This window comes from Schistocerca nitens, chromosome 7, assembly GCF_023898315.1.
Source record: "Schistocerca nitens isolate TAMUIC-IGC-003100 chromosome 7, iqSchNite1.1, whole genome shotgun sequence".
Classification (NCBI taxonomy): Eukaryota; Metazoa; Arthropoda; class Insecta; order Orthoptera; family Acrididae; genus Schistocerca; species Schistocerca nitens.
The window spans coordinates 345,507,804-345,533,850 of NC_064620.1; the positions used below are offsets into that span (position 1 = coordinate 345,507,804).

At 41.4% G+C, this 26,047-nt stretch overlaps 1 long non-coding RNA gene across 1 annotated transcript in view; it reads right to left on the reverse strand.

Moving 5' to 3' along the window:
- Window positions 1-18,232: 18,232 nt before the first annotated feature.
- The window catches only part of LOC126195322 (uncharacterized), a 104,445-nt gene continuing 96,630 nt past the window's right edge, over window positions 18,233-26,047 (reverse strand). Inside the window, exon 3 of the long non-coding RNA XR_007538580.1 lies at window positions 18,233-18,268. This is a non-coding gene — a long non-coding RNA (uncharacterized LOC126195322). The remainder of the gene's footprint in view (window positions 18,269-26,047) is intronic.

Consider the following 26,047-nt stretch of genomic DNA (forward strand, 5'->3'; position numbering starts at 1 on the left):
CAATAAAACAGTCATCATCATCACCATCATCGTTCCTTCCTCGGTCTATTTACTAGTGGAACGGGAAAGGGAATGCATTAGCAAATGTTCAAAATACCCTCCGCAAGTTTCTAGCACAGTACGGATGTAGATGCGAAAGGAGTAGATTTTTACAGTCTGATTAAATGGTCGTTACATTTAATCAATAGCAGACATTTCATTAAATTCCAGTGGTGATAAGAGCCACAGATCCCGTACACAGTTTTGGATTCCTTCTGGAAGGACACTGGCATGGACGAGCAGCAGATATGCGCTGCGCTGGAGGTACAGGACGGGGAGACGAGGGCAAGAAGGCGACTCAGCATTTGGGGCGGGTGCCGAGGCCGGTATCCTTTCCTTTGTGGAGTGCGAAACTGCGGCCCGTGTAATAACACGAGTCGCGGGGGGCTGACTCAGCGCTGGGAACCTGCCGAACGCCCAGCCGCGTTACGTAATTAAGCTGCAGACGTCCACATTCCGCGTTTCCCATTTGTCACCCTTCTCACCTTCGCATTTCTTATGGCTCATCTGTTTACTTGTATATTTCGTCTCACTTTCACAGAACCTTTGCGACTGGACCTCACGGTTACGCAATTCGTCGGACACAAACCACAGCAAAGCACAACGCATCACTTTCTTCTTCAACAGGAAGAAATTAACAGATATAAAAGTTACTTCCTGAGCACCCCGAAGAACATACTGCGCTGTGAATGTGCGGTTACGAACCGCCCCTACCATGGCACATGCGTGGTACATGTGACCACTGTCTGCAAAATGTGATGCGAATGGAGTTAGCAGTAAAGAACTAAAAACAAAAACTTCATGCCTGATACTGAAGTTTTACTGCATGAATAGCGAAAATGTAGTAAGCGATAAATGTGTTTCCTTTCACCTTCTCGTATCTGTTTGTATTCAGGGGGAGAGGAGGGGTGACAGATGAGGTCATCGAGAAAAAGTTTCGTTAAAATTCAATATTATGTGTAAATTGTTTGGGGAGGCGCTAAGTGCTCTCACTTTCAAATAGTGAATCACTATACTCTGGACAATCCTCAACACATATATAATACGCAGTTTCTAACTGTAACACTTGTCTTACTGTGCTAGACCTTCAAGATCGTACTCTTTAATGAATACCTCTTACGACAGCGTTTTCAATTTTTTAATTCGTCAATAATTTATTATATGAAATATTGAAAATCAAATTATTGTTGCCTCTGGACGCCGTTAGATGGGCAACTTTCAACTGGGATTGTGCATCATGAACCAGTTTAATAACGTAGATACCAACGTCTTTATCCCGTCTTCTGCTTTTGTTTATCAATGCGGACTTCACATGTGGAGTTATGGGTACCTCATCATTCAGCTTTGAACAACTTCAAAACCTGTGATAGATGGCGAAACAAAACCCAGCGCAGCCAACACGAGCACAGAATGACAGCAATACCGGTTTATACGGCATTGCATGCTAGGCCAAGGTTCGAGGTCTTATATCATTTTGCTATTTCTATCTTTTATATTTCTGCCAACACACACTGCACAGAGTGTCTTCCTGGAGTGTGCATAGCAGTCCATATCACAGTTCAATTTGGTAGGTACTCCCTTTTAATTTGCAACTTTACCGCGAACTGTAGGAAGGGCACTTAGAGCTAGACAGAACAGAAATAAAATCCACCTCTTTGCTGTTCGACTTTTTCACATCCTTATTCAAGGACACAATGGACAAAACGACCACTTACGTTACACATGGGAAAACATGAGTTTTCGAAGCGGTGATCATATCGCAAATTTAGTGCCCTAATGAGAGTGAGTTTCAAAAATGTAACTATTTCCATGACTCTTTACAATTACCGTTCAAGCACTCGTAACATGTATTTGAAAGAGAGAAACACACTGCGCAAGTCACTGGATAGTGGGAGGTTCAAAGTTTTGTGTTTACACAGGCACTATATCATACACTCAACATGAGCACCATGTGCTGCTCGAGGAACACGTAATGGTAGTCCATTTCATTCCACACACAGATCAACAGATCCCTGTTAGTTGAATCGACAGCTACACCAATTCAGTTTCTCATATCTTGAAGAGTAGCTGCCATCTGTTGGACGAAGACTCTATCTTTTACGTGACCTCGGAGGCCAAAAGAACAAACATGTCTACCTCTTCCACTCCAACGTTGTGGAATGATGTTAAGATAACACCGCATTTCAAGGTGAAACTGAGGCGCTATTATTCATAAAAATGAAATCACTGAAATATTCATGAAGTTGTGGAAATAATCATTTTGCAGGAAGTCCAGAGATGACGTTCTTGTCACGGTTTGCTCCGCAAAAAAAGAAAGGGCCCTAAACTTAGGGAACAGAATTTGTACAAAACACATTGTCTCGGCGAGCCTCTTTCATGTTCGAGGACGACGTCAGAATTTTGTCACCACCAAATTCATACATTATGGCAATTTACTTTGACCAATAGAAGAAACGTCGATGCGTCCGAAAAGATAAGTCGTTCGGAAAAGAGTCCTGTGCCATATCCTGGAGAACTGGAACGAAAATTTCGTACTTTCTGTTATGATCGCCGGGACCCAACCGCTGCAGTAACTATAACTTATAACGCTTCATATTCTGGTGCCGTTTCAGAACGCGCCGTATCATTGTTTGAGGTCAGTTGAAGTTCCTGGTCTGTCCGTCTTGTGGACTTCCGAGGTCTCCGTTTGAACGCATCTCAGATGGGATTCGACATTTCATGAGACGTGCATGGTCGTCCTGTATTCTTCCCTTTGCATATTCAACCAACTTCCAAGAATTTGTTATGCTAGTCATAAATCTGATTGAGCAGAGGCGGCTTCTTGCTGAATCGACGGCGGAATGTAAATTGCACTTGAACGATGGATGACTTCGCGCAAATTCCAACGCAAAAAATGATTTCTCTTGTGGTGTAGTAGCCATGTTGCTGCAAACAAACAGTGCAGCTGCGTCAAAACTTTGAACCTACCTCTATCCAGTGACATGCGCAACGTGTTTCTATCTTTCATTGTTTGTCTGTAACAAACAGCCGGTCGGGGTGGCCGAGCGGTTCTAGGCGCTACAGTCTGGAACCGCGCGACCGCTACGGTCGCAGGTTCGAATCCTGCCTCGGGCATGGATGTGTGTGATGTCCTTAGGTTAGTTAGGTTTAAGTAGTTCTAAGTTCTAGGGGACTGATGACCTCAGAACTTAAGTCCCATAGTGCTCAGAGCCATTTGAACCATTTGTAACAAACAACTGAAATCCGTTCTTTCTTTTTGAATCAGTCTGTGCTTTTCCTTCACTAACTGTTGGTCATCATCTTTTTCCTTCTGAGAGTGACTAATCGTGTTAATCGAGAAGTATGGCAGATAATGTAAAGGAGCGAAAACAGTAGGACTGCGCGAACAGAGAATCTAGCGCAAGGTATTCTGCGAAACATACGTACAGTCGTGCAGGTCATGGTTGTGTGTAGATCGGCGGATGTGACGAGCAGGAAACGGACCCGAGCAGGCCGGCTAGCCGCACGACAGCGCAAGCGGCGCGATGACGTTTTGAGCCGAGCTATTTGTGGCACTCTTCCGTAAACAACGGCGCATCTCCCACGGCTGCCAACACAAGCCACTGGCACCATTGCTTGTTTTCCCCTACATTGTAATAAAGTCGCGCCTATTTCTCCCATATAGATGTCACCCAGCGACCCCAGTGACTGCGTCAGTATCGAAAACGTAGCAAAAGCACAGCATCTGTATGTAACAAAAGTTTACAGAAAACTACAATTTCATTTCATAAACTTAATAGATTTGCCTTGGTAGTTGTAACATAATCATGAGACATAAAAATTCTGCCGTCTGAGAAAACTTTCTCTGAATAATAATAATAATAATTTTATGGATTATCTCATCCGAAACCTTCCCTGGTTGTTTCTGCAGCAGCTGTGGAGTGAACTGAGGAAAAGAGGAACCACTGAAGCTTTCTTTATTGTAGTACCTTGTGCGTGTTCAACAAATCAACACGTTAATAGCCAATTTGTTCAGGCGTACTCTCTCTTTCTATCATACATTTTTCCGGAAGCTGTAAATGTGAATCAATATTTTTGGTTTTAGAAAGCTGTTATCACTTCATTACACGTGTAATGGTTGCAACCTTCATAGACGTACACTAAACGACCATACAGAGACTAGGTTCACTGCCTTAGGGAAACACAGTGACCGGTTTGTAAATTAATTTTTTTATTATACTTTTCAAAACAGGTTTCGACTTCTTATCGAGTCATTATCAGATGATTTCCGTACACAATTACGTGCATTTGCATATGTTCCATAGCAACTCGTCAAAGTACAATAAATTTTCGAACAATAACCATCTGTGTGACCCGATGCTGGAAATACAATACTGGCTCCGTTATATTAACTTTCCGATTTCAAAAAGGTCTAGCCTACCTTACAATAAAAACAAACCGCGATTGATATCTGGCAAATGGCCACCTCCACTGTCCACACACTGATGGAGCTTATCCGGGAAGTTGTCAATGACCCTACGAGTCATATTTCGGAGAATAGCATTTATTTCTTCGGTGATGGCAGTTCATCGGGGACCAGGTGTGTACACCTTTTTCTCAAGGTAGCCCCGGGCAAATAAATCGCATGTGAGTGAAACAGGTAACCTGGGTGACCAACCAACGTCACCTCGAGACGAGAAGAGGTGACCGGGAAACACATGTCTTAAAGTTTTCATTTAAAAACGCTGTAACACCATATTTTTGGGACCAGATGTTGACCTTGTCAAGGTTGCGCAATAATTCATTCAATCTCGGTTGCAGAAAATTTACAAGCATGTAACAATATCGAGCAGAAGTCACTGTTAGGACCTGATCACTTTCTTCGAATAAACGCAGACCTCAGGGACCAAAATCTGAAACAGTATGTTACTCGAATGCTATGGAGTGGTCGATAGTGGTGATTCCGGTGATTATTGTCAGCCCAACATCCGAAATGTTGTTTATTAACGGTTCCCACCAGATGAAAATGGGCCTCGTCACTACAGATCAAAACAGCAGTACGGGGGATACACTGCAGATTGTCGTGGCACAGATTTGTTCCTAGCCTCTTTCACTTAACTGTTGCCCTATTTGCATCTTGTATGAGTGCAACTGAAGGTCTCTGGATTCTTCTAACACTACTGACAGCTAGTGTAGCGGCGTGCTTACGAAAAGAACGCTTGGGTGATGTTAAATGCCTCTATCCACGTATCCCGCTAACGTTGAGGCCGTAATTCGGCCTGGTGGTTTTCTCTTCAATGAAGAAGACATCGCTCTAAATTAGATGCTCAATTCCTAATTGCTGGTCCAGTGCGAATGGCATCATGACCACGAAGAGCAAAATGTGTTTTGATCAAGGATCCACCATTTTGAATAAACTTTTCCACCACGAACGCACGGCGTTATCGGAACCAAACCATTATGCGCACCGAGAACCCACTATATTAACCCCTCCCGCGTTGGTGCAAAGACCTTATGAAATCAGAAAATGTAATATGACTAAAACTAAAAAACTACGTCCGAACAGGCCTCGGAACGCCCAACGGCACCGATCGGCCGCCGTGTCATCCTCAGCCCACAGGCGTCACGGAATGCGGATGTGGAGGGGTACGTGGTCAGCACACCCCTGTCCCGGCCGTAACTCCTATTTCAGAGTTAAAGTGTTCCAGCATTTAAGCTACACATATGTCAATACTGACTCCAGAATAAGTAATGTCAAAAGGAAACACAAAACGCCCTCAACTGCAATGACAAGCTTGCTATGAATCGAGAAGACGGCCATGATGTTCAAGAACATCTCATTAGCGGGTCTTTCTTCACACATACTTCCTCACAAGATTTCGTCACACGCCGAAGTACACGAGTTTTGATACATAGTATGACATATTTTGTCATGCGCTGTTTTCTGTTCACTATGTTATATTTTTACGTCTTCGGTCCAAAATTTTGTTTACATTGCAGGTTGTAGTACACTGTCGACTGAGACAGAGCGCTTCATTAAAACTAAACAAAGAAATGAATTAAGTACTCCCACTGCAAATGGCTCATTGTTGGTGGATGAATGAGTCACGACAAAAGCATCGTGTTATAAAAAGCTAAGGCAACTGCACGCATAATTAAGCGTTTCATCAGATCAGATCTGTGCGCAAAAACTAAACGTGAAACAACTGAACAAGGCGTAGTTGCACTTGATTCTTCTGTTGAATAAAGTACGCGTCGCAGGACAAAAAAAGTCAGTAAGCATCTTGTGTTCTGTCTTTTATTATCTTTATATTAGCGTCCACACAGTTTTGTGGTTCAAATGGTTCAAATGGCTCTGAGCACTATGGGACTCAACTGCTGTGGTCATAAGTCCCCTAGAACTTAGAACTACTTAAACCTAACTAACCTAAGGACAGCACACAACACCCAGCCATCACGAGGCAGAGAAAATCCCTGACCCCGCCGGGAATCGAACCCGGGAACCCGGGCGTGGGAAGCGAGAACGCTACCGCACGACCACGAGATGCGGGCACAGTTTTGTGTGTTTAACATCTCGTTGATCAGCACACTGAAGCCACATAATTATAACACAAAAACTTCTCAACCAATTCAAGTATTGTGTTTCCACGTTCATGTCCTGTTGACGTCCTACTTTCTAAAATGCTTAACTTTTTACATAGTCAATCTAAATTTTGACACTGGAATTACGCGAAGAGATGAGACGCACTTTCCGCGAAGAAAAAAAAATTGTAATCCATTTTCTCGCTTGCACTTCTAGAAAAATAAGAGGCGCGCTTCTTGGAATTAGAACGTGTCTGTGTCGTCATGTGATCCAGTTTGTTCCTGTTACTGCCTGCTCCTCGTATAGCTTTGTCCTTACTACACTATTATCTGAGCAAGATGATGTGGCTATCATTGCAGAATACAACATTGACAACATGCGCTGTTAATGAACAAAACGAAGATACATTATTCCCAAAAGATACTTTCATCCTGTTATCACAATAACACGAGCCGGAATAAAATACCGAGTGAACTGAGATCTAGCTAATTCCATGTGTTAAAAAACGGTTTTGTGTGGATTTCACAGATTACTGAAATTGTATGCAATGGTGTAGAGTGTAAGAAATGTCGCAGTGTGTGAATAAGTATACTGAAGTCTTGTAGGCCTTAGTATTTAACACGCGAATGAATGATCTCCTCGGCCACCAGTACTACCGTGTGTAACTGCAAAACATCAAATTGGCTGGCGTAGGATAATCGATGCAGTAAACAAAGATCTAAGAGTGATGTTTACCACAATAAAATACTCGAAAAATCTCAAAGTGGGTACACAAAGCAATCACACGTTACAAATCGAAATTGGCACCGTTTTCTGAAGAAATTATTCCATGTTTCGGTAATGAGCTTCAACTCTTTATGAGGGTGGGACTGTCCGCCCCCGGTAGTTGAGTGGTCAGCGCGACAGAATGTCAATCCTAAGGGCCCGGGTTCGATTCCCGGCTGGGTCGGAGACTTTCTCCGCTTAGGGACTGGGTGTTGTGTTGTCGTAATCATCATCATTTCATCCCCATCGAAGCGCAAGTCGCCGAAGTGGCGTCAAATCGAGACTTGCACCCGGCGAACGGTCTACCCGACGGGAGGCCCTAGTCACACGACGTTTATTTATTTAGTAGGGTGGGACTGGCACTCTGCTGTGGCGCACTGGCAACAGCTGACAGTTCGCGCTTGCGGTTGCGGAGTTCAAAGCTTGAAGTGCCAACTAAAAAGTAATTTCGGACTATGGGCTATAATCCTAACACATAGTCTGATTATAGATTCAAATGGCTCTGAGCACTATGGGACTCAACATCTGTGGTCATAAGTCCCCTAGAACTTAGAACTACTTAAACCTAACTAACCTAAGGACATCACACAGTCTGATTATAGATTCAAATGGCTCTGAGCACTATGGGACTCAACATCTGTGGTCATAAGTCCCCTAGAACTTAGAACTACTTAAACCTAACTAACCTAAGGACATCACACACATCCATGCCCGAGGCAGGATTCGAACCTGCGACCGGAGCGGTCCCGCGGGTCCGGACTGAGCGCCTAGAACCGCTAGACCACCGCGGCCGGCTCTGATTATAGATACCGATTCATTATTAATGTTACATTACTAAGTTTATATCAACCACAACTGCAGCATTATAATAAAATAATACCCCTCAAAAATGTGCACGTGCTATTTTCAGGCAATGTATTAATCTACCTTCTTCAAACATCTTTGGTTGACCCGTGTGGATACAAATATCCAATGAATCTATACACTGTGTCACAAAGATAACTTCCGAACTATTGTTTTCCCAATTATTATATGCGCGCTTCGAAATACATCCATCAAAATTACCACAGTATAACAAGCGTAATTTGTGTTAGAATCTTGCTTTTTCCCTATCAGAATGTTCAATCTTTTTGAATAACGTTGTTTCCTATATTCAATGGCGGGTTCTCAAGCTGCACATTATATTTATTTAATTCAGGTCTTCGTTTAATATAAATAAGCTTTTTTAAACCATACTTGTGGCTGGTCCCTGTTTCAAATTATTTCATCTGATTTATACTTGAGCAGCGAAATGAAACCTTGACTGCTTGTTACTTCTTTAAATTCGGGTTGTGGTCGCCAGAAATGATGCATTACATCTCGTCAAGAGAGTATCTTGGAGACGAGGTAATTATGAGTTTTTGACCAGGCTGTTAATGCTTTCTGCCCGTTATAGAAACCATAGCTCGGCAACTTTTACCAAAAACTTCCCTAATCGTTATTGTGTTACTAAAATAGTTAATTTCGTTAAACGTTGAAGCGATACTTTACAGGAGATATATCGGAAGTTAACCATTATTCGTTAATTCGTAATAGTAAGCTTTATGCTGTGTGTGTACTAAAATGAGCACGTGAATCAAATTAATTACCGTTGCTTAAACAAACATTTTTTGGTTGGAGTTTAGGTAGGATTAGGGCATCGACAACAATTTTTTTAAAAAAAGAAAGAAAAACAGTTCAATTGTTTAATCATTTATTTTGTGATTATTTAGTCATCAATATTAGGCCACGGAAGAACCAAAATACAGGAGAATAAGATAGTATCTTATTCTTGGTGTATATTTCCCTTTATAAGATGTTGCTTTAATCGAAAATGCTTATCAACGAAGTGTCTGCCCTATATTCTCCTCGAAATTGAGCCTTTGCTGAGGTTCGAAGTTTTTATGAGCTTTCCAGATGACTTCGATTCGACGACATGTAAATGAATCATGTTGGTAAGAACAAATTTTACTGTATTGGTTCACACTAGCTTGAGACACACCACTGCCAATTACTACAATGCTAAAAGACTCTCCAATGCTTCTCTATCGTATCATTTCAATCGGATTTTTGCTGCTGGCTCCGCTGTGGGTATCCGAATACTTGCGACTGATTCTTCTTTTTTGTGTTCCTATAAGGGACTGAGCCTTCAATGTTTCTTCAAACTATATATATCGTGATTCGTGTGCTTTCAAATCGTTAAGTCTCAAAGTGAGAGCCCTAGACTTTTTAGGCTAGCACAGTTCACAATCAAAAAGTATTATTTTGTTCTCGCGATCTGGAAACAAAATTAACGTAATCATTTAAATGCACCCTCAAATTTTCAGCGGTTGTAGAGCGAGAATCCATTAACAAAAAGTGCTACTTAACGCGAACTCATTGAACAAACACCAATAAAGAGCCAACACCTACAGTTTGTTATTTTCGTTCGCATCGTTTGTTTAAATCAGTCGCACGCGTACATGATTCGAACTTGTGGAAAATGATTTCTGCGGGCGGCGCGGAGTCATTTTTGTCATAAATAATAGATACCTAATTATCGATTAACGGACTCACAAGTCCGTTGACTTTTTCAAAAATTAACTTAAAATTCAATCCATTACACGAAAAGTTATCTTCGTTAATTAACGGATTAACGGTCTTGGGCCCAGTTATTGTAGAGACCAGTTATCGATCACTTGAGACGGTACGAGGCCGCATCACAACCTTCGTTTTATTTGTATGGCAGTGTCGCCGCGTGAAACGAAATTCCGCCTGTCCATCGTAATTAGTTGAACCAGTCTTGAGTTCTACTGTATTCAGTGTGTACGAGATGAGCTTTTTCTGGACACCATGTTGTCCCGATGTTGTATTTTGGGGCAGAAGTCGAAACGTGTGAAACACAAATGATCCACAAAGGCCAACAAAAGTGAAGGGCATATTTCCACACGACTCAGTAAACAGAAAGCAAGATAACAGCTTGATTTCGAAAGCATCGTGCCACTTCGTTCGGTAAATAGAGTGACTGAGTGGGGCCACAGTTCATATTTTTGTTGTGTCAGCTAAATTAGATTGCATACAAACAAACATCGAGTAAGATAACTCTGAAAATCGCCAAACTCTACGCAGGTGACGATGTCATTTATAATGAGAAGTTGCATGTATTAAAACTGCACAAATCCCAGGCTAGTTTTTGATACCACACTGGTGCAACCGTTCACAGCAGCCACTAATTATTGAGAAATGTGAAGGCTTATTCTTCATTAAACGTTAACATGCTGCAGTCTTTTCCTAACTAATGAGCTGCGATTATAGTCAGAGATATATACATTATCTCGGAAAAGAATAGGGTGCGGATTTGAAACTAAACGATTATGTAAGGTTATTTCACGGAAAGAATGTGGAGAAATTTGTCTTCTAGTGACGAATCTTAAAATCTTGCGATTTCCTAAATACCCTATTACCCATAGTACTGTCCTGTTTAGGATAGTCTTCACACACAGGTAAATTGGTAACTGGTTTTCCAGTGCCTCATCCGTGGATTCGAAACAGAGGATACTTCGTAAATATAACAGAAGAAATAGCTCCCAATATCGCGCACTGCAGTGATTTACAGCTGTTGATGACGGTTATTGTATTAGAAATTGCACTACTGTTTCCTTCTCAAACACGTCAGACGTCTCTTTGACTCCATCTCTCGGTCTGCAGATGCAGATTGGCCATTGCAGCAGTGATCGTAGCATATCACAGAAAATGTGTGCCACCGGCCTGCCTACACAGATTTCTCATCACATCACAGAAGTAAAGCCACGTCAGTAGTGGGTAACCGTCTGGGTATGCCACATGCTTTTGCTTGCTTTCCCTCTGTCTTTATGGCAAAAGGGTGGAGGGGCGGTGGTGTAAAGTCCCGGATCACTCGTATCTGAGCCAAAGTACTGGATTAAATTCCAAATCCGAGGGCATGTAACACTGTTGATGGTGATCCGTCCGTCGGATGGTGCCTCTAAGCTCGGCGTCCTCTTGGTGCTATTCGAGAGGAGGAGAATATTTGCCAGTACCGGGTTTCACTCTCTCCCTGTTCTCGTCTCCATCACCCAACGAAAACATGACACGCTTGCTAGATCCAGTCAGACACAAAACTCTCACATTTCATGAAGAATAAAAAAACATTTACAATTACAATGCTGAACCTGCTAGCCAACAATGCCATACGACTTTATCTTTTTATCATAGAAAATTGTATCATAATACAGTGGTCGTCTTATTTAGGCGGGAGACGTCCTGAACTGCATCTACAGCGCGATTTACTACTTAATATTTGGCGTTGTTGACATCGTAGCATTTCAACAGCATCAATGCTCAGCTTGAGTCTGATAAAATAATGATTATTTCTTCTTGCACATCTTTAGCGTATTTAAGTCCCTCTGAAACTGCTAGAACTTCCTTATTGGGTATGGACGTAAATTAAGGGCGCTTGAATTTGCCTCTTCGATTAGTTTTGGTATCTATGAATGCACTTCCGCACTTCCTTCTTGTGTAAATCCATCTGCGTAGATACTTCTTGAGAATGGCCATGCTTCTAGGTTGTCAGCTAAAATTTTCCCTTTCAGAGTATTTTGGATGAATGGAAGGTGTGTCTCGACATTCAGCTTCACGAAGTGTAGCAGATTGAACTTGGGAAAGACAACACATCGAAGTACTCTTTACTTTCTGCTACGGGTGGTAGTTTCTTCTTAATCGAATACTTGCCTACATAACATATTGCAGTAAGATCTCTAGAATTTTTTAATAAATTGTCATCTGAGAAGTGGGAACGTTCCATGAGAAATTTGACAGTGATTCATTTCCTGCGGCATTTCATTTATTTCCACCAGCAATGTGTTAGTTGGAGCCGATTTGAATGCTCCAATAGCTTTATGTTGCCACTTATCTAATTTATGAAGGCTGCTTGCGTTATTGAGCAGATGCAACCGTAGTATATGTGTTATTAGAGCACGATATGTGTATCACAGCGCGAATGATATTCATGACACAAGTGCAGTGGTACATTATGGGTGGCATAAAGAAAACATGGCAATTATTATGTTAACAAAAGAGGATGACACTTTTCCGACCAAATAAATTGGTCAGAGAGAGTCAGCAATAGAAACAGTACCCCAATGTGGCGATTATCACAAAGTTGTCAATTACCAAGCCAGGCAACAGATGCAGAGTGTGATAAGAAACAAAGACAGAGAGCACACTAATGGCGCCGCAAGTATGCGACAGCCCTCTTTGAACAGAACACGTTATGCATTTGGTTTCATACTTTTTATTTCTTTTTTATTTATTGGCTTCTGGACTCCTACATACTTACACACCCCTATAAGCAAGGTTATAATGGAGGTGGCCTTCTTGCGATTTCCGCCCTCATTTACCAAGCCAGTTATTGGAGGACCTGCAATTTACCGAGGATTAAGGACCATGGGGAAACTTGGCAGGTGTTTGTTTTGTAAATCATTGCCAGAGATCAAACAAGCAATAGATGACTGAGAAAAATTCTCGTGTAATCTGGAGATTGAACCATGGACGTTTGGATGCGCAAGTGACACTTCCTTCTGACCCACCAATAAGATTTAGTTACATATTCTCTAATATAACAGAATAACCGAATATTAAGTACTATTAGAAGCACTGCATGTACAGAACGCGAATAAAAGTGTTTCTACCTTTAAAAAAAGGGGAGTTTACCGCAGACATAAATTTAGTCTCTATATTATTCGCTTGAATATGCTCCCCTGTTAAAGTCGTTGCCGTTTATGCGGCAAACCACCTGTGGCTGGAGGCAGAAAACGCATCGGTTGTGGAAAACTTACTTTCCAAATTGAGAGACAGGCGGTGATCGCTGTCGGCAGGTAAAAGCAACCCGACGGAAAGTGGATGGCATAATCGTGCGGCGTGACTGTCGGGCTGCTGAGGATGCGGAAGAGCGCGTCTCCAACAGCTGCAGCACATTAACCCACTTTTGCCGCTTGTTGCGGCTACAGGGGACCGTCTCGATGCGACGCTCCTATGGCTCACTTTACTTAGTTCGATCTTCACGCACATTTTAGCTCTCTATTCCACTCTTTTACTTACTTAATAACTTTGCTTCACTTTAATTTACTTTAGAACTGGCAAGGACCTTATCGAACACACACCTGTTCCACTTCAATTTCTTTCTGTCGACTCTGCTAGGGTCAAGCAAACGGTCCGATTCCACTCGTCTGCTTTGACCCATGACTTCCTGAGGTTATGCTGCAAATGTTGTAAGCGGCCTGTTATTAAATATTATCTGCGATTGTCTTAGTAAGTAGTGTAATCTATGATCTCTGTAAACTATACTGTTTATTCCACATACGTCGTAATGTATGAAGGACCGGTTACGATGGAACCTGAGAGCACAGCTTAAATTGTTGATAGAGACTCTAGTAACGATTCGTTTTTTCTCACACATATCTGGCTGTTTCTTTGTTTCTTTCGCACGGTTCCGGAGAGTAAGATTAGGCAGAAACTTTTAAAGCACAACTTAAATTTTTTCGAGTGAAACGATTAGTGATTATAATTGTAATGTTACAATTGTTTGGCTATTTTGTTATGTCCCGCGTTTGTTGCAGGCGAGTTTATACAGGAACATAAGTACATGGCTCAATTTGTCGTGTGCGGAAAGAATAGTGATGTTTATAATGTTGGTTTTTGCTAATATTTCGCTATATTTTTTGCATGTGACATCTGGAGGCGCTGTTTACATGAAATCGATTGCTCTTATAGTGGTCGTGTTGCCGTTACCGGAGGCTCATTCTTGTGGCGAATGTTTCTTTTTATGATGTGATCTGTAGTAACGATTCAATGGAATGGGATCAAGTCTTTGTTACTTATTGATTATTTATTTCGGTTTTCGACGTGATTCGACGTGTTAATTTTCGTTTGTAGTGCGATTCTATTTACTTCTGTTTAATCTGGGGTAATTTGTGTTATTTTTCGATAGGTCAAGCGAAATATTTCATTCCAGTTGTATGTTTTTTGCATTTTTCGCTCTGTTTACTTTAGACGAGTACATACGTGCCATTTCTCAATTATTTGGTTGCTTTTTCTGGTGTGTCTGTTTTCGCTTTGTTTGAGCCATAGCTCCAGCGAACACTGCGATTCGACTTGTGTGTGTGTGTTTTATATTTTCTTTCCGTTTATTTTGGAGGAATCTGCATGCGTTAATTTTCGATTATGTCGTTGTTTTGTGTGAGTGTCTGCTGTCGCAGTCTTCGTTTGAGATATGTATGTCATGCGAAAAATTCGAGTCCACTTTTTTGTTCGGTCTATTCTGGAGAAATTCGCGTGCGTCATTTTTTCAATTACCTTGTTTTGTGAAGGGGAGGGGATGATGTCTGGTCATGCTGTCTTCCTCTGAGCTTCCTCAAGCGAAAAATTCGATTTCAATTTTGTGTTTTCAGTTTTTCTCTTTCAGTTTACTCTAGAGGAATTTGTGTTCGTGATTTTTCGATCTTTTTTTTTTGTTGTTGCTTTGGAACGTTTTTACTTTGTCCCCACTCAAATCCCCCTCATACCCGCTGTTATTTTATTAGCTGCTTGAAAATTTTCGCGTGTTTTTTAGCGTAATGGTCTACCTGGTGTTCGCCACTTGAATTATGTAATGGGCTTAAATGTTATCTGTGGCTGACTTAGCGGCTCGTGTAAATTATGCTCTTTGCTCTGGTAAAAGGAGACGGGTGGAATTTTGCTCTGTGTTTGTTGTCCATTCTGAGTTGATGTTCATCCTTGCTGTGTCATCTCGGATGTTGTCCTCCCATCTAACTCTGGCTCTCTTTCTCTCGTTCCAACTGTTGTCCTACAGAATGCAATTATATGCAATCTATTACTTCTCCTTGACCAGCCTAACAAAACCTTCTATTCTCTAGCACTTCGATAAAACCCCTTAGTTCTTGATTTTTTTTCTTACTCTCCGTTCCATGTTACTTTCATTGATTAGAGATGAAAAATTTTTCGTAAGTTGTTTTAGAATACTAATAGTTTTTCTTCGCATTTCTTTCTATATATAAAAGTTTCACATGCATATAATATTACTGGTGAGGTATTGCTACAACTGTAATGTGTTCTGTTAATTACTGCTAGACAGACATATATTTCTATATCCGTTATGGTTTCTTAATACTCCGACCGAGCGAGGTGGCGCAGTGGCTAGCACACTGGACTCGCATTCGGAGGACGACGGTTCAATCCCGCGTCCGGACATCCTGATTTAGGTTTTCCATGATTTCCCTAAATCGCTCCAGGCAAATGCCGGGATGGTTTCTTTGAAAGGGCACGGTCGACTTCCTTCTCCGTCCTTCCCTAATCCGATGAGACCGATGACCTCGCTGTCTGGTCTCCTCCCCCAAACAACCCAACCCAGCTCTTAATACTCCCTAAGAACACGAAGCGGTCAACTGTTTTGAAAGGTGAAGCCTACAATCGAAAGTGGATCACATCGGATTTTCTTACTTGGGAACAGATATGATGTCTTCTCTTCATTAACACGTACTCCTATTTTTGGAATAGTTCTGTATAATTCTGATTAATTCAGTTGGACCTACTGCTTAATGCTACCTCATTCGCATAGGGAGATCTAGTAATGTGTGCAACCCGCTATTGTATCCGTTGTGGTTTAGGTTTAGCACATTTTCTATCGATATTTTGTAAAACAAAGTTAATAATGAAGCTGAAATGGCATACCCTTGTCTCAGTCCGGCGTGCGCCTTAAAATTTCAAGTCTCTCCTACTGGTGTTTTATACAGCATAAAGTATCGTCTACACGCATATAATAAATCTGATTAATTTTGAGGGCATTACACATGCGCTCACTCTGCTATAACGCTTTTTGAAATCTATGTGGATATCTACACTGAATTCCCATGTCTTCTCAGTAATTTGTTTTAGAATGAATAAATTATCCAACGTGACACATTTCTAAAGAAACCGCACACTGGCAGCCCCCAAATTAGCTGTAGAACGTAAGCATTTGACAAAAGAAATGAGGATACTCTATTTGCTGCCAATCCGTTACGCCGAGCTGGCCCTACTCTTTTATTCTGTAAAGTACATAAGCTGGGATATTTTCAGAAGTCCCCTAATCTGCATAACTAAGATAACATTCCGATTACAGTCAATCAGGGTAACTTTTTACCAGTCAGGGTTCGTTGCACTACTGACGACTCTTGTTTCAAATGGCTGCTGCTCCTCCTACTTACATTAATTTGTACTAATAGCAACAGTTTCATTAGCTCTGAGATTTCTAGTTAGTGTTTCATTTGACTTTCCAACTTCGTCCATACTCTTAGGCTTCTGGTTATCCGTTTATAACGTTGGCTGTGAAGAGAGCTTCTAGCGACAGTGATTTAAGTTGACCAATGCCAGGCAGATATACATACCACGATACTTCAAAGTAAATCTGCGATAATGAATTTTACTGTTCGGTTTTACTTCTTATTAACAATTGACTTCCTTCTGACACGATCTGAATTTACCCAGAACATATGATTTAGGAAACATTGTTTGTTTTTTAAGACTGATCTTACGTTATCCTGAATGACAGTATAACTTTGTACCAGCATTACAATTGAAATTTTGCTCTAACAGGGCGTAGTAAGTATACATCTGAAATTTTTCAAGGCCTCAGTAACTACAGATGTAGAATGTTACAACGTCTGTTGTGAAGTATAATACAGGACACAAAATATGTCCTGTATTTCCAAAGTGATAAAAAGAGGGTACAAATTACCCCGATTCATTGCATAAGCTTCTTTTTATACTTTCGAGAGCAGCCAAGATACATGTGGAAATAACGTTATGTGCGCGATATGAATCTCTTGTCAGTTATCTGCCTTCCGTGGCAGCATGAAAGTGCATTTGAAAGTACGCGAAACATATCAACTGGCGTGAGTAACCATGCTGTAAGTATTTTAGTAATAGCTCATTCACACTGTCTCTTTCAACAATGCAAGAAACAACCACAATCCTTACGTTCTGTGATTACATAGTGCTCTTGCGCGGGTTTCCTTCAAGATAGCAGCGATTGCGTTTCCACTGAGTCACAGCCCCAGCAATTATACTGAAATAAGCGTTTCCTACCAAACGACTGTGCCATTATCAATCACATAACCCTTTCTCACGGCAGAGATAAATGATACTCAATGATAAGGCTACGCAGTTTCGCTTACACTCTTTGGATTCAATGTACTGCTGTTTATGCCTCTGGCTGTTCCATGTAAAATCTGATTCGCAATTTGTAATATGTTTATGAGTATCTATATTTACGGATCAAGTATAGCACGTTCTAACACAGAAGACAAAATATGGCTCACTTAATGTCGGAAAAGGCTATTCAGATTCGGTTAGGGTCTTTTTGATGATTCGGATGACTCTTGGTCTGCTATTTATGCATCACAAAGTTGGATGTAAAATTCGCGCGGACGGTTGCATTTTGTAATATGATGACGAGTAGCAACGTTAATGGCGGGGAAAATTCATAAAGTGCAAAAATTTCCCAGGATTAATTTCCTCAAGTTTATGGCCTGTTTCAGAAAACAGAGCACTTTTATTGTAGCGCAATAGTTTGAATTCGACGGCAGTATCTTTGAATACATCTTTTTCGATTTTTAATTTGCACGATGAGACTGACGTATCCTATGGGTGATACGTCAACATCTTTGTTGAGCCATATGATTGCCTAAACACGGTAACAGTCAACCTGATATATTCACAAGTACAAGGAATGAGTCGTACAGTGAAAAATGAAAAAAGTGACAAAAACGTCTGTGTACTGTGGGTACTCACCGCGCCACGAAGACGTTAAAGAGCTAGCACCACAGTCCTTCATTCTTCTGTGCAACTCACCTGCAAAATACAGACAGGGTGTTTAAAAGACCACTTTGAAAAACACTCGTATTTAAAACTTCAAATGTCGGTCTTCGCGCGAAGACAGATCAACAGATTATACAAAACTCACTTGTGGATATCATACACAAACAATAGCGATGTTGATAGCTTATTAAATAAAAGGAAACCACAAGATGGCTTTTACGAACACAAAGAAACGAAGACAATATTTTTTACTACGGAACGCGTAGAACAATAACAAAAAAGCATACAAAGCGCCGCAAAGAAGAAAATTTCCGCCTGGCGTAATGGATGGCACTCTCTTTAAATGTAGATCAATGCACGGTAATGTCTGAAACCAAATAGAAAGAGCCCGACAGTGTATGGTTACAAGATTAGTGAAACACGTTACATCGTTTAAATATTTAGCGGTAATTCTAAGAGAGGGGGGTATGAAACAGAACAATCACGTGAATTCAGTATCAGAGAAGGCGAATGAAAGATTTACATTCGTTGGAAGAACCTAGGAAAGCAAAGGAAATGGCACACAAGATAACAGAGCAGCCACTTACAGATTACTGCTTCAGCAATTCTACGCTTTCGCAAATAAGAAGTACAGTAGTAGATGCTGAACGAATTCAGAGATGTACTGTAGGACAGAAACAGATCGGTATAGCCCATACGAAAGTGGGACACTGGTGATCGGTTAACTTCACAGAGAATCTCTCAAAAGAATGTGACGTTGTTCTCGCGAAACCCTGTTAGGTAACTCTAGGCAACCGGTTCTCAAGGAGGACTGTGAAACAGTCCTACTGCCTCCATCGTACATTTTGTGTTTCATGAAAGTGAAAGAGATGACGGCGAGTGTAGAGGCATACATACACCCATTTTCCCCTCGCATATTGTGGTCTTCAGTCTGAAGACTGTTGTGACGAAACCCTTCATGGTAGTCCATCTTCTGCAAGCTTGTTCATCTTTACGGAAGTACTGCAATCCACATCCATTTGAACCGCTTCTCTCTGCAATTTTTACCCCACAGACTTCCCCTGATTACCAGTACTGACTATGCCTTGACGCCTCAGAATGCGTCCAACCAACCCCCTTCTTTTATTCAAGCTGTACCACAAGTTTCTTGTCTCCCCAGTTCGATTCGATACCACTTCAGTAGTTAATCGATTTATCCCCCTAATCTTCAGCATTCTGCTGTAGCTCCAAGTTCAATAACTTCTATTCTCTTACTGTTAAAAAATGTTCAAATGTGTGTGAAATCTTATGGGACTTAGCTGCTAAGGTCATCAGTCCCTAAGCTTACACACTACTTAACCTAAATTATCGTAAGGACAAACAAACACACACACACCTATGCCCGAGGGAGGACTCGAACCTCCGCCGGGACCAGCCGCACAGTCCATGACTGCATCGCCCTTATACCGCTCGGCTAATCCCGCGCGGCTATTCTCTTACTGTCTGAGCTGCTTATCGTCAACTTTTCACTTCCGTACAAGGTTAAACATCACACTAACGACATCAGAAAAGGGTGCTTCATACTTCAATTAGTATTCAATATTGCCAAATTTTTCTTTTTCAAATACGCTTTTCTTGCTACTACCAATATGCACTTCATATCCTCCCTACTTTGGTCACTGTTACTTATTTTGCTACCCAAATAATAAATCTTATCTCTACTTTTAGTGTCTCATTTACTAATCTTACTCTCTCAACAACGCCTGATGACACTCCATTACCGTTGTTTCATTTTTGTTGATGTTCACTCGTACACCCTCTTTCCAAGTAATTTGCAACTTCTGACATTATTACAATGTCATCGGCAAGCCCTAAAGTTCTTTTCTTATTTCTACTCCCTTAACTTTTATACCTCTCCTAATTTCTCCTTGGTTTCTGTTGTGAACTCGCCGATTGACGCAATCGGAGCTGGCGCACAGAGACTGTTTCGGACTGGCGGCACTTTGAATTTCGCCGCCAATGAAATGGACTTCCGTTTTCTGATAAGCGGCGGCTACAGGCAGCAACGGACGGTTCATGTTCATCGTTGGCGTACAACAGTTCTATGTTCCGTTCATCATAAGAGTAAAAATTATGTAAACATTACACTATGTATTCTTCCACTTTTGCTGGAACCTCATTGGATTTTGTTTCACGTCGAGCGAAGGACGAGCTGTCTGTAGTACAGTCCAGTATGATAATGAGGAAACGTTTTATGCTGTGCGTTATGCGTACATCGACTCGGTGATAATACAGAGAAACAGCTTTACTGGCGCATATAACTTGCGTGGCACTGGCCAGGCAAGTGATCCAACTAACATGCAGTGATGTGAACGGCTGCAGTAAAGACGTGAAAAGGGTTAAGTAGAAAACAACGTAGCTTTGAATGACATTTAATTTTTAAACGGAAAGAAATAATATATAGTAAAAATGGTTCAAATGGCTCTGAGCACTATGGGACTGAACATCTTAGGTCATCAGTCCTCTAGAACTTAGAACTAGTTAAACCTAACTAAGGACATCACACACATCCATGCCCGAGGCAGGATTCGAACCTGCGACGTAGCTGTCGCGCGGTTCCGGACTGCGCGCCTAGAACCGCGAGACCACCGCGGCCGGCCTAATATATAGTAAAACTGAGACGATACGCCTCTTAGGTAACCAGATGGAAAACATAACATGCTCTCGATCTTAGCTAACGAAGTATTGCAATTAAAGGCAAGAATGATGAAAATTACTGATTTTAACAAGGATAATTTTTCAGCATGAGGTGTGTGCGGTGTAAAAGCGCACTGCTGGGATATCACCATGTAATTAAATACTGAAAGTATTACAGTCAGTCGTTTGGTAATCTCTGAACTCCTTCCATGTCGGACTCCGAGGAACACATTTCAATATTGCTATGTTGATCACGAGGCGATCAGCAACAGAATCCCAAGCCACTAATAACACGTTTCCTCCTCCTGTTTTGTGACGTACTGTTGTGTCACGAAGCTGCGTGCATTAGTTCCAGGACGTTTGGCAACTTAAATGTCTTGTTATTTCTCGCGACAAATTCCTTGACTTGGCTCCAGATCCATTCTATTGGGTTCAGATTGCAGTTTTCAGGTGAAGCCGGCCGTGGTGGCCGAGCGGTTCTAGGCGCTTCCCCACAAGTTTGTTTTTCCCTTGTACGATGACATCTAGCTGCTGTACAATGCGCCGGCAGGGGTGGTCGAGCGGTTCTAGGCGATACAGTCTGGAACCGTGCGACCGCTACGGTCGCAGGTTCGAATCCTGCCTCGGGCATGGATGTGTGTGATGTCCTTAGGTTAGTTAGGTTTAAGTAGTTCTACGTTCTAGGGCTTCCCCCATGAACCATGGCCCTTGCCGTTGGTGGGGAGGCTTGCGTGCCTCAGCGATACAGATGGCCGTACCGTAGGTGCAACCACAACGGAGGGGTATCTGTTGAGAGGCCAGACAAACATGTGGTTCCTGAAGAGGGGCAGCAGCCTTTTCAGTAGTTGCAGGGGCAACAGTCTGGATGATTGACTGATCTGGCCTTGTAACATTAACCAAAACGGCCTTGCTGTGCTGGTACTGCGAACGGCTGAAAGCAAGGGGAAACTACAGCCGTAATTTTTCCCGAGGACATGCAGCTTTACTGTATGATTAAATGATGATGGCGTCCTCTTGGGTAAAATATTCCGGAGGTAAAATAGTCCCCCTTTCGGATCTCCGGGCGGGGACTACTCAGAGGACGTCGTTATCAGGAGAAAGAAAACTGGCATTCTACGGATCGGAGCGTGGAATGTCAGATCCCTTAATCGGGCAGGTAGGTTAGAAAATTTAAAAAGGGAAATGGATAGGTTAAAGTTAGATATAGTGGGAATTAGTGAAGTTCGGTGGCAGGAGGAACAAGACTTTTGGTCAGGTGATTACAGGGTTATAAATACAAAATCAAATAGGGGTAATGCAGGAGTAGGTTTAATAATGAATAAAAAAATAGGAGTGCGGGTTAGCTACTACAAACAGTATAGTGAACGCATTATTGTGGCCAAGATAGACACAAAGCCCATGCCTACTACAGTAGTACAAGTTTATATGCCAACTAGCTCTGCAGATGATGAAGAAATTGATGAAATGTATGACGAGATAAAAGAAATTATTCAGGTAGTGAAGGGAGACGAAAATTTAATAGTCATGGGTGACTGGAATTCGTCAGTAGGAAAAGGGAGAGAAGGAAACATAGTAGGTGAATATGGATTGGGGGGAAGAAATGAAAGAGGAAGCCGCCTTGTAGAATTTTGCACAGAGCATAACTTAATCATAGCTAACACTTGGTTCAAGAATCATAAAAGAAGGTTGTATACCTGGAAGAATCCTGGAGATACTAAAAGGTATCAGATAGATTATATAATGGTAAGACAGAGATTTAGGAACCAGGTTTTAAATTGTAAGACATTTCCAGGGGCAGATGTGGATTCTGACCACAATCTATTGATTATGACCTGTAGATTAAAACTGAAGAAACTGCAAAAAGGTGGGAATTTAAGGAGATGGGACCTGGATAAACTGAAAGAACCAGCGGTTGTAGAGAGTTTCAGGGAGAGCATAAGGGAACAATTGACAGGAATGGGGGAAAGAAATACAGTAGAAGAAGACTGGGTAGCTCTGAGGGATGAAGTAGTGAAGGCAGCAGATGATCAATTAGGTAAAAAGACGAGGGCTAATAGAAATCCTTGGGTAACAGAAGAAATATTGAATTTAATTGATGAAAGGAGAAAATATAAAAATGCAGTAAATGAAGCAGGCAAAAGGGAATACAAACGTCTCAAAAATGAGATCGACAGAAAGTGCAAAATGGCTAAGCAGGGATGGCTAGAGGACAAATGTAAGGATGTAGAGGCTTGTCTCACTAGGGGTAAGATAGATACTGCCTACAGGAAAATTAAAGAGACCTTTGGAGAGAAGAGAACCACTTGTATGAATATCAAGAGCTCAGATGGCAACCCAGTTCTAAGCAAAGAAGGGAAGGCAGAAAGGTGGAAGGAGTATATAGAGGGTTTATACAAGGGCGATGTACTTCAGGACAGTATTATGGAAATGGAAGAGGATGTAGATGAAGATGAAATGGGAGATAAGATACTGCGTGAAGAGTTCGACAGAGCACTGAAAGACCTGAGTCGAAACAAGGCCCCGGGAGTAGACAACATTCCATTAGAACTACTGATGGCCTTGGGAGAGCCAGTCATGACAAAACTCTACTATCTGGTGAGCAAGATGTATGAGACAGGCGAAATACCCACAGACTTCAAGAAGAATATAATAATTCCAATACCAAAGAAAGCAGGTGTTGACAGATGTGAAAGTTACCGAACTATCAGTTTAATAAGTCACAGCTGCAAAATACTAACGCGAATTCTTTACAGACGAATGGAAAAACTGGTAGAAGCGGACCTCGGGGAAGATCAGTTTGGATTCCGTAGAAATGTTGGAACACGTGAGGCAATACTAACCTTACGACTTATCTTAGAAGAAAGATTAAGAAAAGGCAAACCTACGTTTCTAGCATTTGTAGACTTAGAGAAAGCTTTTTACAACGTTAACTGGAATACTCTCTTTCAAATTCTGAAGGTGGCAGGGGTAAAATACAGGGAGCGAAAGGCTATTTACAATTTGTACAGAAACCAGATGGCAGTTATAAGAGTCGAGGGGCATGAAAGGGAAGCAGTGGTTGGGAAAGAAGTGAGACAGGGTTGTAGCCTCTCCCCGATGTTGTTCAATCTGTATATTGAGCAAGCAGTAAAGGAAACAAAAGAAAAATTCGGAGTAGGTATTAAAATTCATGGAGAAGAAGTAAAAACTTTGAGGTTCGCCGATGACATTGTAATTCTGTCAGAGACAGCAAAGGACTTGGAAGAGCAGTTGAACGGAATGGACAGTGTCTTGAAAGGAGGATATAAGATGAACATCAACAAAAGCAAAACGAGGATAATGGAATGTAGTCAAATTAAATCGGGTGATGCTGAGGGGATTAGATTAGGAAATGAGACACTTAAAGTAGTAAAGGAGTTTTGCTATTTAGGGAGTAAAATAACTGATGATGGTCGAAGTAGAGAGGATATAAAATGTAGACTGGCAATGGCAAGGAAATCGTTTCTGAAGAAGAGAAATTTGTTAACATCGAGTATAGATTTAAGTGTCAGGAAGTCGTTTCTGAAAGTATTTGTATGGAGTGTAGCCATGTATGGAAGTGAAACATGGACGATAACCAGTTTGGACAAGAAGAGAATAGAAGCTTTCGAAATGTGGTGCTACAGAAGAATGCTGAAGACTAGATGGGTAGATCACGTAACTAATGAGGAGGTGTTGAATAGGATTGGGGAGAAGAGAAGTTTGTGGCACAACTTGACTAGAAGAAGGGATCGGTTGGTAGGACATGTTTTGAGGCATCAAGGGATCACAAATTTAGCATTGGAGGGCAGCGTGGAGGGTAAAAATCGTAGAGGGAGACCAAGAGATCAATACACTAAGCAGATTCAGAAGGATGTAGGTTGCAGTAGGTACTGGGAGATGAAGAAGCTTGCACAGACACAGACCACAACAACAACAACAACAACAACACGTTCTAGGGGACTGATGACCTCAGAAGTTAAATCCCATAGTGCTCAGAGCCATTTGAACCATTTTTTAAGGTGAAAAAATGCAGCATTTGTACAGTGTGCTCGACGCCGTGAAAATTTTCCGTGTTTCTACGACGCGTTTATCTGTCTGGCTCGCGTATGACAGCCGCGCGGTCTATAGCATCTTGCAACAGTTCGCGTGGCTCGCCCCGTCGGAGGTTCGAGTCGTCCCTAGGGCGCGCGCGCGTGCGTGTGTGTGTGTGTGTGTGTGTGTGTGTGTGTGTGTGTTTTGTGCTTGGCGTAAGTTGGTTTAAGTTAGATTAAGTAGTGTCTAAGCCTAGGGACCGATGACCTCAGCAGTTTGGTCCCATAGGAACTTACCACAAATTTCCAAAATTTCGTGTAAGACATCTGTCCTACAACGCAATAGGCATACTTAAACAAACCGAATTTGTTTTTTCATTTTTCTCCAAAAAACTTAATTGCGTAATGTTTAATTTCAATAGTCTTCAACAGTCTCTTATAAAATATCGATAATTAAAAACGTGTATTTGTACTGAAAACCAGAATTTTGTATGCGACAAGTAATTAGAAAGAAGAAGACGTGCATTTTTCTTGAAAAATGATGGTTAAGAATTACCATATTGTTGATGAATTCCGTATTTAAATGGTTTAGGTATTCAAACTGAGCGCAAAAAAAAGGTCGGGCCAAATCCCTTAACTTGGCTCCAGATGAGTTCTGTTGGGTTCATATTGCAACGGTACAGTGGCAAATGTAAAAATGCAGAATTTGTATGGTGTGCGCGATGCTGTGAAAATGATTTTTTTCGTGTTTCTACGGCACGTATCTACATTTGTAGTGTAAAACAATGGGCATAGTACAGATGAAGAGTATTTAGTTTTCCATTTTTGCCTTAAAAATTAAATTGTTATGTTTTCTTTATTCAGGGAACCTTTATTAACAGTCTTTCATAAAATATCGATACCTGATAATTTGAAATGAAAACAGGAATTTTGCTTGCAATATGTAATTACTAACAAGAAGACGTGCGTTATTCATAAAAAATGATGATGAATTTACAATTACGAGATGTAGGTAATTCAAACTGAACGAGAAAAAAATTGACTTACATGAAATTTGAACCAGCGAACCATATACTGAATTGCATTATCAAGGTACCCACGCTAC